Source organism: Carassius gibelio, chromosome A1 (assembly GCF_023724105.1).
Source record: "Carassius gibelio isolate Cgi1373 ecotype wild population from Czech Republic chromosome A1, carGib1.2-hapl.c, whole genome shotgun sequence".
Lineage (NCBI taxonomy): Eukaryota > Metazoa > Chordata > Actinopteri > Cypriniformes > Cyprinidae > Carassius > Carassius gibelio.
The window spans coordinates 14632697-14648233 of NC_068371.1; the positions used below are offsets into that span (position 1 = coordinate 14632697).

At 36.8% G+C, this 15537-nt stretch overlaps 2 long non-coding RNA genes across 2 annotated transcripts; both read right to left on the minus strand.

The window, feature by feature from the left end:
• Positions 1 to 12220: 12220 nt before the first annotated feature.
• On the minus strand, positions 12221 to 13684 carry LOC128012970 (uncharacterized). Its single transcript, XR_008183225.1, has 2 exons — positions 13562 to 13684; positions 12221 to 12874 (listed from the first exon to the last, which is right to left on the minus strand). It is a non-coding gene; the product is annotated as an uncharacterized LOC128012970 (long non-coding RNA).
• Positions 13685 to 13885: 201 nt separating this feature from the next.
• LOC128013005 (uncharacterized) lies at positions 13886 to 15086 on the minus strand. Its single transcript, XR_008183238.1, has 3 exons — positions 14841 to 15086; positions 14142 to 14392; positions 13886 to 13983 (listed from the first exon to the last, which is right to left on the minus strand). It is a non-coding gene; the product is annotated as an uncharacterized LOC128013005 (long non-coding RNA).
• Positions 15087 to 15537: the final 451 nt, after the last annotated feature.

A 15537-nucleotide genomic window follows, 5' to 3' on the forward strand; every position in this document is an offset into this window, starting at 1 on the left:
GTTGGCAAAATCTGCATTTGGTGGGCAAAAATGGGCAAAACGAAAACTATAGCTAACAAAATATCCAAAGGGTGAGCAGTGCATTTGCTTAGGCAAACTTAGGTAGTTTTGATAAAAAGTAGTGTGTATTATCCTATAGGAAAGAAAAACTGTATATTTTGTGAATATCTCAATTGTTTCTCTATTAGAGAGATAAATCTTGTGCCTCAGATTTATCTATGGAGAAAAAGGCCATTGTATCTCTTTTCAGAAGAGATCTTTATATGTTATATGCCATCCACTTTAAAGTTATATGTTTCATTTATTTTTATGTCTTTAATATACATTTTATTAAAAATCAGAGACCGCTAAGACAATAAAATGAAATTCACATATCCACATTAAAGTTATTACATAACTTTATTCAAAAAATATGCAGTCTATGAAACAATGTGTTCTAAATATTTAAAGTCTATTTTTTATTATTAATTTTAGGAATAATAAAATAATAGAATAGAATTTCTCAAGTTCAGAAGATCTAAACTGCTATCCACATTAATGTTATATATGATGCTAGAGGTCAGAGGAGAATGGGCTGACTGATTCAAGCTGACAGAAGAGCAACTTTGACTGAAATAATCACTCGTTACAACCAAGGTATGCAGCAAAGCATTTGTGAAGCCACAACACACACAACATTGCGGTGGATGGGCTACAACAGCAGAAGACCCCACTGGGTACCAATCATCTCCACTTCAAATAGGAAAAAGAGGCTACAATTTGCAAAAGCTCACCAAAATTGGACAGTTGAAGACTGGAAAAATGTTGCCTGGTCTGATGAGTCTCAATTTCTGTTGAGACATTCAGATAGTAGAGTCAGAATTTGGCGTAGACAGAGTGAGAACATGGATCCATCATCCCTTGTTATCACTGTGCTGGGTGCTTGTGGTAGTGTAATGGTGTGGGGGATATTTTCTTGGCACACTTTAGGCCCCTTAGTGCCAATTGGGCATCGTTTAAATGCCACAACCTACCTGAGCATTGTTTCTGACCATGTCCATCCCTTTATGACCACCATATACCCATCCTCTGATGGCTACTTCCAGCAGGATAATCCACCATGTCACAAAGCTCGAATCATTTCAAACTGGTTTCTTGAACATGACAATGAGTTCACTTTACTCAAATGGCCCCCACAGTCACCAGATCTCAACCCAATAGAGCATCTATGGGATGTGGTGGAACGGGAGCTTCGTGCCCTGGATGTGCATCCCACAAATCTCCATCAACTGCTAGATGCTATCCTATCAATATGGGCCAACATTTCTGAAGAATGCTTTCAGCACCTTGTTGAATCAATGCCATGTAAAATGAAGGCAGTTCTGAAGGCGAAAGGGGGTAAAACACAGTACTAGTACGGTGTTCCTAATAATCCTTTAGGTAAGTGTATATATATATATATATAAATATATATATATATATATATATATATATATATGAAGAGTTCAGATGCAAAAGCCTCTAAATGCCATCTGAAATTTGCATCTTAAATTAGGATTTTTATCAAGCTCCTATGCTTAGGTTGAGTCATTTTACTTTAATGGCAATGTGCAGGTCCTTTTCCAGGCTATTAAAGTGAAATAACTGAACATAGATATAGGAGCCTGATAAAAATCCTAATTTCAGATGAAAATTTCAGATGGCATTTAGAGGCTTTTGCATCTGAACTCTTCATATATATATATATATATATATATATATATATATGTGTGTGTGTGTGTGTGTGTGTTACATTTATTTTTATAAATTTAACATCTATAACTTTATTATGCATTTAGCCTAACATTTTTTACCTAACATGTGTTCCCAGGGATTCAAACCCACGACCTTGTGCTGCTAACTCAATGCTCTATCACTTGAGCCACAGGAACTTTACACAGGAAGAAATTTAAACAAAACAATAAAGTGAAATAAAAATAAAAGAAAGATCATTAAATAAAATGATATTTCAAAGTTCCTCTGGCACTTTATCAACACAAATAGCAACATAAATAAAAATAAATTTCTAAACGGCTCCTCAGTACATCAAGTACATGACCTTCACTTGCTACATTGTCTTTGTTAGTCCCTGTGAAAACTCAGCAGTGCAGAGCGAGGAACACGAGGCTGGATGAAGAACATGGAGAGCAGGAGAAAGAAGTTGAAAAGTTGAGCACAGAAGATTGGGAGGAGGGCCGGCGGCACTCACAGTGGTTGTCACACCCACTGTCCTTGGCTCTCAGCTCCCAATCGGCCGTCCTGTTAGAGGTCATTCCTCTGTCCAGCACACTCACGTTCAACTAGAGATCCTTTACTTCCTGCTTGTTTAGTCATTCCTCACATTCCCATTTGTCCTCAAGGTGCTTCTTTGCAGCCAGTGGACAGACGGGTGAGTTGTCATTGCACAATGTCATTTCCAAACAGTAACGCAAAGGCCAGTGATACATTAACTATTTGAGAAGATTATTATTATTCACCTCCAAACAGATGGTACACTTATTAACATGCCTGTGTAACCAGGAAAAGTGACACTGAAGAATGCTGACTTTCATAGGTCATAGAGGACGCGCTCTTAAAAATCAGCTGAATTTGATCTCAGACTCTCAGTACACCCATTTTGCAGCCCAGTTATGTCCATTGTGAGAACATATAGTGTGTGATTTGATTTTACCCACTAGTAACTCCTTGCATAAATAAAAAGAGCATACAGAACAGTGGTTTCTGTTACAAGGTAAATCATTTACTTAATTAGTAAAGACCTTAAGTACTGTTCCAATCGACCAAAATGATGCTGTCCCAACCACCCAAACATGTGATGAAAAGCTGGATTAAAAGAATCATAACACACCATCCTTCAGAAATGGTTTCATGACTCTTTGATGAATAGAATGTTCAAAAGAACAGCATTTATTTGAAATAGAAATCTTTTATAACATTATAAATGTCTTTACTGTCATTTTGAAATTTTTCTTGCTTAACAGAAATATTGCATTTGAAGTTTCATCTTAGATGTGGAATGAAGAGCCACTGAAATCAGCCCACACAGCAAGAGAGAGATAGAGAGAGAGGGAGGGAGGGAGAGAGAGCGAGAGAGAGAGAGAGAGAGAGGTGCAACTCCCCCATTTGCACCAAACTCTCCCAACAATCTGCTGTTGCTAAGCAAACAGCCTGCATGCCAGAGCGTGTGCTTTAAATATTATTGCCAGCAATCCATGAGACTCAGATATCTTTTCAATTACATCCCGACACCAGGGGTGCAATCTGAACATGGTTTTCCTCAAAACTTTAAAAGACAACGAAGCACGGAGGATAACGTAAACAGCCTGCTGCTAAAACAAATTTGTGAGAACTTTTCCACATAACATAGCTCCTTTCTAAACAGATTAGATATGCACGGAGGGCCTTTCTTGAAAACATGCACTAGGCTCAGAGGGCGTATATGGGATCAGAATCCCGCCAAAATTTATTGCAGCTACATGATAATAAGCAAACATCTAATATTTAAAAACACATGTAAAATAATAATGCACAAAACAAATGCATTTTTTTTCAATAACAAACAGCGCAGTCATGGATCGAAAACTAATAAGCGTATATAAAAAATTGAAACACATTTACAATTATATTGTACAAAACTGAAATATGAATTAAAAATTTTCCAAATCGCAAACAAAATCAAGTTTCCTGCTCATATGTCATTTTTTTGCGTGCTTGTGGTCTTTTCCCCTTTGCTCTTGTTTCCACATTCTGTGCTTGCGTTTGCAGAAGCAGTTAGAGATTCATGTACGTAAATCAGGGCAGGCTTCAGCGTCACCATTGGCCCGCAAGTTCTAGATTGACAGCTGCTCCCTATCCAATCAGTCCAAGGGGGAGTTGACGTTACTCCAATGCGACTCGTGGCTGCTGTGGCAGGTGTGTGAAGTAAAGGGTGATGGTGACACAGGAGTGGATTTTCAAATCTCTCCCGTCCCACTCCCACAAAAAAATAAAATAAAAACCTGTCCCCTCCCAATCCCACAAAAAACCTGGTGTGGAAATCCCGTCCCGTTTCCCGGAATGACTCATGTTCTCTCCCACTCGCATGTTGTATTTGTATTTTTTTTTGGCCGGAATCTGTCCGTTACAGTGAAAAAATACAGCACAGATCACAGCATGCCCACTTTAGTTAAATACAAATTTAAAATGTAGTGTATGTAGTGTGTAGTGACGTGTGGGCGGAGCTAAAGAATCACGAGCGCAAGTAGGCTTTTGCGTTGAGAGCTGGAAGCTGTGACATTATCGTGAGGAAAAAAAAAACATCATCCAAAACAAACCATGGCTAACAGTCAGATTCAGCCATTTATTTATGATCCAGAATCAGATCCCGAGGCTGAAACTGAACGAGAGCAGCAGCAGCAACAACTACAACAGGACGTCTATATATGGTATGTATTGAAACTGTAAATATTTGCTTATGTAACCCCTCTCTCCCGGGTCCTTTCTGACGCTCCTTGCACTCGCTCCGAGTGGGGCTCGAACCCTGGTCTCCGGCATGGGAGGCGGACGCACTAACAAGGAGGCAGAGATATTTTAAGCAGTTTTACTCACTGCCTGCGGTTCCAACACACAATCGTGACCCTTTTTCGTTGGGATTGCATCATCCTTAAGAAATAAACGATACGCAAATCCGGCGTCAAACTGGGCCTTTTTTGTAAAACAAACATCTTCGAAATGCAGGGAATAAACAAAAACACTTGCACTACTCCGTCGATGCTCTTTAAAAATAAACTCCGTCCACTGGGTCCCTTAATGTTTTTTTTTGGTTTTTCTGGTAATCTGTGCAGGGTTTTCTTGCCCTGGCAACCAAAAACACACTTCTTTTGTGACATTTCGCGACGCTCTCGCTCTGATCAGTGAATGTCTGTTGTGCTCTCAGTGCTGTGCTATACGGGAGCGCGTGCTCTTCCGGCAGACGTGCCCTCAGGACCCATATAAGGAAATTCCGCTCCATCTAACGTCACACAGACCCATACTCGAAAAAACTTTCAGAAACTTGTGACAAACCGGAAGGAGTATTTTTGGAACAAAAATACTCCTTCAAACGTACAACTTAATTTTTGAAACTTTGTCCATGTTTAGCATGGGAATCCAACTCTTTAACAGTGTAAAAAACTCAGTATGCATGAAATAGCATTTCACCCCCCCTTTCAAGAGCCGGTAAGATGAAAATTCTAAGCTTCCTATCACTGTTTATAAGTCCTGTACAATAGGTTTAAATCCATCCAAGTTTAAAAAACATTGTCATTTTGTCAAAATATCATTTTAAAATTACGCGAAGCTGTTCAAAAGATTCAGTTCCCTTAAAGGTGTCATATGCAGAAATTGAGGTAAAAATATCCATAACATGACCTACACGCATCAAAAGAATGAGAAGAAATAAGGGCGATGATGTCATTAAAAAAATGTCAAGTTTTAGTGCTGCAGAGATATCAAACTTAATTAGCATTAGCATTACTAGCCCCGGCCCGACAGGTGTTGTAATACCAGTTTTCGGCCGTGGGAGGCGGTATTCGGACAACATAACCACCAGCCAACCTGCAATACACGAATAACTCGCAGGGCGTACCTGAACCTGATGTCAATCGTGTGGAAAGTACAGCCCACTACTTTCAGTTCAGGGAAGAGAGTGGAAGGATGGCTGCAGCCCTTGGCAAGAGACCAAAACCCGCTACAGGGAAACAACCGCGCTCGGAATCACAAATCAAATCCGATAAGAATACCAGAGTAAACATCGGCACTGCTTTTAATCGCTGGAGACAACTGATGGACCTGAAAGAAATGAGGTTTGACTCCGAACTTGCAAGTTAGATGCTGTTAGTATTTCGCTAGAAGTTTGTTTTATATGTTTGTGTATTTGTTTTCGGGAAGTTATAACATAGAAATGTATCGAAGGCTGTTCGATAAATGTGCTAATGTTAGCGATGGCTAACCGTAGCTGCGTTTGATAATTAGCTAGCTATAACTTAACGTTACCCATTTTATTATATAGGGCTGTGCATGTCTTTACTCATGTACATCTCATCAGTAAAGACGCTCCTGTAATTAGGAGTATATCTCCAGCACGTGTGTTCAGATCAGGATTGCCAGGTTTTCACAACAAATCCTGCCCAGTTGCTTCTCAAAACTAGCCCAATCTCGCTTCCAGAATGTTTCCCCGATAAAACATTGCTTCCCGGGGTTAAAATATAGGTTTTTTAGCAGGGTTGCCTTGGTATAATTCGCATTTTAGGGCCTAAATATCACGTTATTTGTATTGGGGTCGCTGTGACCAGCGGACATGAAAAACAACCACCACAGACTTGGCAACACTGGTTGGCATTTACTACACAGAGCCGTGTACTGACAATCTACACAACATCGATGTTAAAATCGCAGGCGATTCTTTGTCGATTTTGAAAGCGATTTTGTGTTAGTTGTCGGTAGACTACGGCTCTGTGCAGTAACTGCCGCTCCACCTGAACCAGTGTTGCCAAGTCTGCGGTTGTTTTTCATGTCCGCGGTTTGAAGCAATCCCAATACCAATAACGTGATATTTAGCCCCTTAAATTCTTATTTTACCAGGAAAACCCTTCCCAAAAATTTATATTTTAACCCCGGGAAGCAATTTTTATCGGGGAACCTCCCTGAAACGCGATTGGGCTAGTTTTGGACTACTTTTAAGAAGCAACTGGGCAGGATTTGTTGTGAAAACCTGGCAACCCTACAGGAGCGTCTTTACTGATGAGAGGTGCATGAAAATCACATTAGATTTTTTGCACAGCCCTATGTATCATAACTAACCTGCTCTGTCTAGTCTGTTGGTCTCCGTGTCCTCTTTGCTTCGTGGTTTTTCTGTGCGTGAAAAAATTGATGTGTGGCGTGAAAGCGTGTGAAAAGAGTCAATTGCATGTGTCTCACGGTGAATGCTTGAGAGTTGGCACATTAGTTCTCAAGCAGAATAAAGGACAGGTTGATTATTGCTGTTTAGTGTTTGTATTAATCTATGATTTCATAAAAAAATTAATTAAAAGTGATACGTGGACCAAGGTGTCTGAGATTGTTCATTTTAAGTAAAGGATCCTAATATTTCGTCCACAACAATATTTAATGAGGTTATAACTCCTTGTGGTTAGTCTGCATGAGATCAACAAGCTTGTTTGCTTTGCGGCTGCTTTAAATACAAAATAAGCATTCGATCTACGTTAGAGCGTCTGAGCGCTCAAAAATCTTTCTGCAGCGTCGTGAGCAGAGCGGCAAGAGCGATTTTTGACGCTCTAGACGCCAGCGGTGTGAACACACAGTTAGGCTTCGGCTATGGCTGTAGTGTTGTTGTGAAAGTAGGGGCGGAGCATAGATACTATACCGTTTCTCGTTTGTTACTCTAGAGTAGACCAATTCACTTTATTGAGGCATTCTGCCCCCATCTGGTATGGAATGTGGAGTATGACTTTTTTTGCCAAACATTACAGATGGCACCTTTAAACCCCACCTTTCGGTAGCATACTGTGTTCTGATTGGTCAACATCAGTTAGCATCTTTTTGGGGTGAATTATGTCTTATTCCTCTCATCGCAAAGCAAACAGTAAAAAAAAAAAAATCTTGCTGCTTTTTCTTCTGTGTGTGCATATTCAAGCCGCGCGCTTCAGTTTGAATCTGAATAGCGCGTTCAGCGCGGGGCGTGGTCACATTAGATATAATGAATGGAGACGTGAAAAACGGACATCGCGTTGTTTTCATATGGATTACTTTATCACAGAATATCTGTTAGCAGCACTTGTTACACTATATTTTAATGACGTGTTTGTAAATGAAGATCAGCAGCGCAGACAAAGGCTGCAGACAGCACACATACTGATAAGACGCTCGGGAGAAAACAAACACATAACTTCATAATCATACTTCGTGTTGTGATTCGGAGATGCTTGTTGGTCTAAATAAAGTTGGTAATGAACCCTCTTTTATGGCCAAACGCTTTGAAAATCCCGCCTTGTACTCACCGAGATTAGAAAAGCAGTCATCAGTGAAATTTTTCAACACAACAAAAGGGATTTGTTGTACTGCTCTGGTATTGTGGTAAAAATGAATTTTAGCCATTGGTTCTTCTGATCTTCATTCTTTGGCAGTGAAAATATTGTTTTATACTTGCCTTTGCAATTAAAAACACACTGTCTCCTCGACATGATGCTATCACACCAACCAGAGCGTCTGTGTGGGGGGGTGGGGCAGGTCAGAGTTTCGTTATTCCCAACACGGTAGGCGGAGATTATTATGCAAAGTCTTCCTAGTAACGTACATAGAGATGGGCAAAAGATTTGAAATCTATAACGACTCGTTTCGGCGATTCAGAGTCGACTTCTTACTTTAGAAGCCAATAACTTTATAAATCGTGTACTTTTTGGTTTAATTACTTTGCACATTGTTTACACTGATGGACAGCTACATCATACACTGTAATACAGGTAATTTTTTATTTCCCATCTGTGTGGCTCTTTAAACAATGCACATTGTGTATTTCACACACGTAATGTAAATCATCCATGCTAACACACATTTTCTATTTTATTCTCATTGGCAGTGAATGTCAACTGATACATTTTCTCTTTATTCTAAGAATTAGTTTATCCATTTATTTATTTATATTAACATGTGAACATTCACGGTTTTTTATCGCAGACGATATATATATTGTCGGTTTTGTGTGTTAATATGCTATTTTATTTATGCCTATTATTTTTCGATCTGTGACTGCAATACATTTGGCGGGATTCTAATCCCATAGGCGTAGCCATAATTTCAGAATTTCACTTTGATGCCCAAAGTGCCCTTTAATCAAAGCAATTATATTTTAAATTATGTATTTGTAATTAAACACTCTTTTGTGAAGAGTGTTTAACTAATAGTAAAATAAATGAATAATAATTTAGCCATAAATAAAATGATGCATGTGATGACCTTTGACCTGCATCCTACTATGGTGCCCTACCAGGATACCTTCAATAACATCCCCGGTGGGAGAGTTCTCAGCTGAGCGGACTTTTATTATTATTAAATTATTATTATTTTACAAGAAAGACGTGAAGAGAGCATGCACAGCTGGGCTGTGTGTAGCTTTAATGTCTTCTATGGAGTTCAACAGAAGAAAGAAACCCAATGATTAATAACTCTCAAGTCAGTGTTTAATAACGACTAGCTAGCTGAACAATATCTCACATATATGAAAAACTGTGCTGGATATTTTGGATGGTTTGAAGATCTGAAACAGGACTAGTCAGTCAGATCAGTGATGTTTAAGGTCAGTGTTGTGATGTCTATGAGACAGCCAAGAGCTCAATGAGGCCAGACACAACAGACATTCTTCATCAACTGTCTGAAAAAATTATTGGGTTGAGGTAAGTAAGAACTTGACACTTTAAAACAAATTCTAACTGAAAAATATGGATCTTGTGCTCTTAAAAACGGAGAGAAAATCCCAGCAGTGCAGTTTCTCACCTCCATGCAAACTCAAGTATTCTGCATGTTACTGTACCTGTGTCAAGGAAGAAAAAAACGGTCATTAATGATTTTGTTTATTAAATTATTTACAGTTATGGCTGCTTTTTCTTAATTTGCAACCCTGTCCTACTTATGGTTGTGGCACCTGTATCATTTAGTTGGGAGATTTCATGTCTCCAATATAATTCACCTCAAAATCAAAACACAAAAACAAGGTATTATATTTTATTTAATTAAAGTAAAGATTAAACCAAATAAAAATGAAAATCATAGAAATGAATGTATATTAATTTAAATAATAAAGGTACTTTGATATCTAAAATCTCAGACATAATCTCAGGCTAATCTTTTAAACATAATAATATAATGTATCTACTTTTTTGCATTAATACAAATGAAAATGTGAAATATTGCCTTTGTAACTAAATGAAATAAAATAATTTGTAGTAATAAAATAACTAAACTGAAAATAAAAATAAATCAAGCTAGATGAAAAAAAAAACTACAAAATAAGACACAAGCACATAACAAGATGACTATATCATAACTAAAATTAAATTAAAAATTAAAATGAACAAAATGGAAGCTAATTCAAAATATTAATAAATAATATATAAATAATACTAAAACAACACTTGCTAATTTATTTCTCATAAATTTGAGAAATAAAATGGCAAAAGACAAAAAGACAATATTATATTTTGAAATAAAGCTAATATTTAAGACAACACATTATTGCAACATAACAAATCTCGTTCTTATTAATACATAAAAAAGTAGATTTACAAAATGTCTGAGTTTTATACATCAAGGTATCTTATATTTATGCTTTCAATTCAATTATACTTAAATTAAGATTTAAAGTCTTAAAAATAAGCACTATTTTCCTACAGATTCCCCTACATGAAGATTCACACAGTCAAACTGCAGTCGAACTCCGTAGCAATAATCATTGTGTTTTACTGGATTGTTCTCCAAGGGATTACATAACACAAACATGTTTAATTTCAACACAGATGCTAGAACAGGGCTGAAATTCTTAGAACATGCCCACCGTGCTGCTGTGTTATTCACCTGGAAGTAACAAACACTTTTATGAAACATACATGAAAGTTTCTTTATCATGCATGGTTAATGTGTTTATTGGGATGCATATCTCTCTGTGACCTAAAAATATCTCCATCTGAAGATCTTGACCTAAAAGAGAGCATAAGATGAGCTAAATGTTTTAGTCTGGAAAGATGCTTTAAAAATATAGTGGATTGAAATAATGGGGACAAAACATTACACAATATTTACCTGAAAATACACAAGAAGCCTGATTCCAGCTCATCGTTAAAAAAGTAATTGTGACTTATTTATCCTAACTGTATACATTATACTATATCTCAATTGTAAATGTAATTTTAACAGTTACAAATCAATGTTGTTATTTTAAACTAAAAGTAAATCAATTAAAAATAGATGTCATTAATTGAAATAAAACTGAAATTAAATAAAATATTAACTTTATTTCAGTTAAAATTTGAATATTGTCTTGGTAACTAACTGAAATGTAAATAAAGTTATTTAGAAATAATATAAAATATAAACTAATAAAAATGACAATGGCATAGAACAGAAATGCTCAAACTTTCCCTAAATTTAAAATAAAATGTAAATAATTTTCCAGATATATAAAGTTAAAGGTTTTTATACAAAATGCTATACCTTAAAGGTGCTGTAGGGAACTTTTGTAAAAAAATTTTTTTTTTGCATAATTATTAAACCTGTCATTATGTCCTGACAGTAGAATATGAGACAGATAATCTGTGAAAAAAAATCAAGCTCATCTGGCTCCTCCCAGTGCTCCTATTGCCATTCGCAGAAACTCCATCGCTCCCGGTAAAAAACAACCAATCAGAGCTGCGGTCCTTGTTTGTGTTCCAAATGTAGAAAAATGTATATAATAAGCGAGTACACCATGAATCCATTTTCCAAACCGTGTTTTTGGCTTGTCCTGAATCACTAGGGTACACCTATAATAAGTGTTTATATTCGGACTATTTTAGATTACTTCAGGGTACTGCGGCGGAGTAACCCAGTACCTTTGTGATTCATCATAGACATAAACAGAGAGAAGTAGTTCCGGCTACGATGTTCTTCCGCAAGACGCAAGCAGTTCTGTTTATTAACCGCTAGAGCGTCAAAAGTTCCCTACCGCACACTCTAAAAACTGCTGGGTTGAAAACAACCCAATTTGGGTTATTTTGACAACCCAGCGCTGGGTCAAAAAGGGACGAACCCAGCGCTGGGTTATTTTAACCCAACCAGTTGGGTTATCATATTTAACCCAGCCTGCTGGGTTGCCTTTTTTATGGTTTAAAATGACTATATTGCAGGGTTTCAAAAAACAGAGCGGGTGTTTTTTTATCACTGTATTTCAGAAGGAAAACTACTGTATTTAGAAAATGTTCGATATCATTTCGCATGCGCTTGATAAGGCAGCGTCTGTGAGCTCAGCACCGCTCTGCAGCCGTTACCGGAGAAACCTACCTCTCCCGCTCTTAGCGCCTCCTGCTGGAAGAAAATAAACTCGCAGAGTGCATCCATGTGGGGAAACAATGCATTTCTACGTTAAAAATAACCCAAATTGAGCTAGGCATTAAACCTACAAATGTTGTTCATTTTAAATATCACTTTTACACACAAATAATAATTACCAAAAGGAAAATATTTATTAAAAACAAGAGAAAAGTCAAAAAGTAACATGTTAGAAGAAATGCAGAAAAGGATGGCATTAACAGCTACAGAGTTCATAAACAAAGCATTGAACATTTGATGAATATAACTTAAGATCAAATTGGACTTTGTTCAATTGTATATATTGTATAAAAATATACGAAAACACATACAATAAATTTACAATTAGTTAGGTTTTTTTCCAACTATTCTGGCATGACAGTACACAAATAAATCACAACATTAACTTTGATATTATAACATTTAACAGACGCATGTGTGTGTGTGTGAAAGAATGTGAGCAGGTGTATGAATGACAGAGTGTAAACTCTTCTACTAAACAACGCAGAAAAAGCATTTAACTTTTTTTTTTTAACAAATTATACACTTACAGTTTGTTTCATAGTCCATGAATACAGATCATGCATCACGGTCAATTTTCATGATCTCTTTAGCATAACTGATGTAATCATGAAGAAGCCCCATCTCCACAGCATGTGACATCTTCTACATCATCCAGGGCAGCGTCCTCCTTTAAAACCAACGCTGCATCAGTTTAGGGGAAAGAAGATTCTCCTCTCTGACCAGGATTCATCCCAGTCACCGCCTGCTCTTCATCAGTGGCCTAAGAGAAACACATTTGAAAAAATTAAACATTTAATTAAACTATCGATTTTCAGGTAAAGGTGTATTCACATCCGTAAGGATAGATAGGTCAACACTTTGTGTGGTTGTTTAATGTCTGTCTATCACAGCTCTCATGAAGTCTATAATGGCAGCACTAGTGTGAGGACAGGTGATATTGTTTGAATAAATATTGCTTTCAGAAAGCTTCTTTACTGAAACATTAAAACAGACATGACATTCACATACCTCACAATATTCATGTACGTGGAGGGCTGCTCTTCAAACCGTTAGTTCACCAAATAATTAAAATGTTCATAATTTACTCTCCCCATGTTTTTCCAGACTCATACAAAATCTGCTAATTTTTTGGAAAACGTATGAATATATTTAATATTCTCTTTTTGTGTCCTCCATTGCTGGTCTGGGAGACCAGTATTTTATTTTGAACATACATGTTTGCTATCATATAATTTAAGATGTATTCATATATAAATATCAGAATTTACTTCTACAATAACTCTATATTTATGAAGCTTGAAAATACTGATTATCTAAACTATAAATGGATTAACAAATATTATGAGAAAACTAAAAATTTATTAATTTATGTTGTAAAGACAGACAAAAGTCTTATAGGTTTGGAATGACATGAGGGCAAGTAAATGATTTTTTGTGTGAACTTTACCTCTAAGAGCGAAGACCAAGAATAATGACTCTCCAAATCAGACAACTCCAAAGTTGGTTTGAGTTCTGCAATAAAAAACACAGACATCAATGGTTTTAATGAAATGAGCACGTAATCACACTGTTGTTGCATCAAAATGTGAAGTAAACCGGCAGGAGACAACAGAAAAAAATTATTTTCTAAAAATAACTTCCATAAAATCTCAAAGGAATGATGCTCTCCCATGTCTCTTGCTTTTAACATCTACAAAAACAAAAAACAAACATTATTTTACTCTTAGTAAAACACAACAACAACTGATAACATGAAATTATAAAGTTTACTTGCCTTAAACGATCTTTCCCTCTCTTCAGAAGAAGCTGAGAAAACCTCCTCCTCACACAAGCAGACTTGTGTGTCCTTAACTCCAGTTAGTTTGAGTTCTGCAAAGAGGGACATCAATGGTTTCAATAAAATATTAACATATACATACATACATATATAAAATCACACTGTTTTTGCATCAAAATGTGAAGTTAACAGGCAGGACACAACAGAAACATTAATTTTCTAAAAAAAAAGTAATAATAATTTAACTTACATCAGTCTCAAAAGAATGAAGTTATCTTGTCTCTGGATTGCAACATCTAAAAAAACAACATTATTTTAGTCTTAGTAAAAATAAAGATAACTTGATGTTATTCTGAAGTTTACTCTCCTTAAACCGTCTGTCCCTCTCTTCAGAAGAACACCTCCTCCTCATCCTCACACAGGTCTGTGACTCCTCACACAAACAGCTTCTGTGTCTTTAACTCTCAGCGCGAGGACAATGAAGACACAAGCTTGACAAGTCTGAAATATTACATGTAAAACATACTTTTAACAGTTACCACTTCAACAGCCTCAAAATAATTATGCTAGTCTTTACTACACAATGCCGTTTCCTTTAGGAGACAAACATACATTCAGTTTAACCGCGAAAAAAAAAAAGACAAATTCACATGAGCGTAACCGTGACCATAACCGTCTGTTAACGCCTCAAAGAGAACAGATAATGTAAAATCTTATGTGAATATGACAAAATACATTCACAGACGTTATATTAAAAGTACATCCTCCGTTCAGTAACGTTACATGAGGCAAGACCTCCGTGTCCGAGGCGAAAACCGCGTCCGTTTTTTATATATATATATAACGTTAAGCTCCTTTGTTTCCGCCTTTCATAAAACCTTCCGCCTTTCATACAACCGGGTAAACAATAAAAGATAACTTTACATTTTGAATATTTAACGTTACTTACCATAGTCTTTCACTCGCTTCTCGCTTCTATCACGCTGAGAAAATGGCGGCTGCTCGCACTGGAGACGTACGATTTTGACGTGACGTGCGTGCTCTCCTTCACGTCCGCGTCCTCAACCCACCCCGCTGGGTTAAAAAAGAAAGTTATTTTCAACCCAAACTTGGGTTAAAACATCCCAAAGTCCTATCCAACGGCCTCAACCCAGCAGTTGGGTTGAAAAAACAACCCAGCGTTTTTTAGAGTGCAGCTTTAAATGTATGCTTTAAGGGCGTGGGGGTGTACATCAAAGTACAAATTATTTTATTTGCTATTTATTATTATTTTACTTTGAGGTGGAAATGGGCTTACAGACCAATCACCTAAATATATATAACAAAATAATAATAATAATAAAAATAGAGAGAGGGAACCATTTCTCTAAATAGTGTGAGTGTGGTGTGAGCATCTCACTCTTAAAGGCATAGTTCACCCAAAAACTAAAATTATGTCATTAATAACTCACCCTTATGTCGTTCCAAACCAGTAAGACCTCCATTTATCTTCGGAACACAGTTTAAGATATTTTAGATTTAGTCCGAGAGCTCTCAGTCCCTCCATTGAAGCTGTGTGTACGGTATACTGTCCATGTCCAGAAAGGTAAGAAAAACATCATCAAAGTAGTCCATGTGATATCAGAGGGTCGGTTAGAATGTTTTGA